Source organism: Saccopteryx leptura, chromosome 6 (assembly GCF_036850995.1).
Source record: "Saccopteryx leptura isolate mSacLep1 chromosome 6, mSacLep1_pri_phased_curated, whole genome shotgun sequence".
In the NCBI taxonomy this organism is placed as follows: Eukaryota; Metazoa; Chordata; class Mammalia; order Chiroptera; family Emballonuridae; genus Saccopteryx; species Saccopteryx leptura.
Window position 1 is genome coordinate 164,789,328 of NC_089508.1, and position 1,199 is coordinate 164,790,526.

General features: G+C 35.6%; 1 non-coding gene across 1 annotated transcript; it reads right to left on the reverse strand.

Moving 5' to 3' along the window:
• Positions 1-856: 856 nt before the first annotated feature.
• On the reverse strand, positions 857-986 carry LOC136377995 (small nucleolar RNA U109). Its single transcript, XR_010746586.1, has one exon. It is a non-coding gene; the product is annotated as a small nucleolar RNA U109 (small nucleolar RNA).
• Positions 987-1,199: the final 213 nt, after the last annotated feature.

Genomic DNA, 1,199 nt, shown 5'->3' on the forward strand with positions numbered 1-1,199 from the left:
AACGTTCATACTACTCAAATAGATATTAGAAAGAGGTAGAACCAGCACTTGGATTTAGGTCAGAATGATACACAGTCTATATTCTTATCAGTAACCTCTATTGCTCCTCTTGAAATGATAGGAAAAGCCCATGTAACTCATCGTTAAAAGGACTGACTGACTGTATCACCCTGGAGAAAATACTCTTATTATATAGGAGTTTTTGTACATATTTAAATGGTTAACTTTTTTTCCACAGGGTGTTAAATGTAGAACTGTTGAAATCAGTGACCACAAGGTGCCTATTGATAATCGGATAACAGTGGGATTTTGTTCCCATTGATAAACTACATAGTTAACCAGTCCTTATCGACATTAAAGACAGTGAAATGGATCCTCTCCCTCTTTAGGGACATGTGGAGAAGGAAAAGGGACAAATGTGTTCTTCTCACTGCCAATATTACAGCAAGAAAAAGCTGCTTTCCTTGACCAACATTCTCCATTCACAGTGTAACTTATACAATAATTGCCACTTTGACCTCCTTCTTCAGTTTTCTCTTCATCTCACTCTACCTGGGCTTCAGACCCTCATTCGCTGATACCCCCCATACACTGCTAAGTCTAAAGGATGTTCTCTGTCTTCATTTTCCTCAAATTCACAGCCCTGTTCAACTTCTCATTCCCTTTTCTTATTTTAAATTGAGGTATAATTGACATATAACATTATATTAGTTTCAAGTGTACAACAATGATTCAATATTTGTATGTATTGAAAAATGATCACTATAATATATCTAGTCATCATAAATAATGACAAAGTTTTCTTTTCTCATGATGAGGACTTTTATGATCTACTCTCTGAGCAAACTTTTTTTTTTAATGTAGGAGAAATATACTACTACTCAACCTCTGCTGTAAGGTTGGCAGCCCTGAGAACTCCTTTTTTAATGTAATGAATGTATCCCTGCTCCCAAAGCAAAAAGGAGCAGACATATTTCCACGTGCAATTAGCAACTTTCAAATGAGCAATATAGTATCATTAACTATAATTACATCTCTTTTACTTGTTTTATAACTGGAAGTTTGTATCTTTTGGCCCCTTTTGCCTGTTTTGCCTATCTCCAACCCTCTGCCTCTGGCAACCACCAATCTGTTCTCTGTTGCTATGAGTTTATATTTTGGTTTGTTTAGTTTTTTTATAGATTCCACATATACGTGAG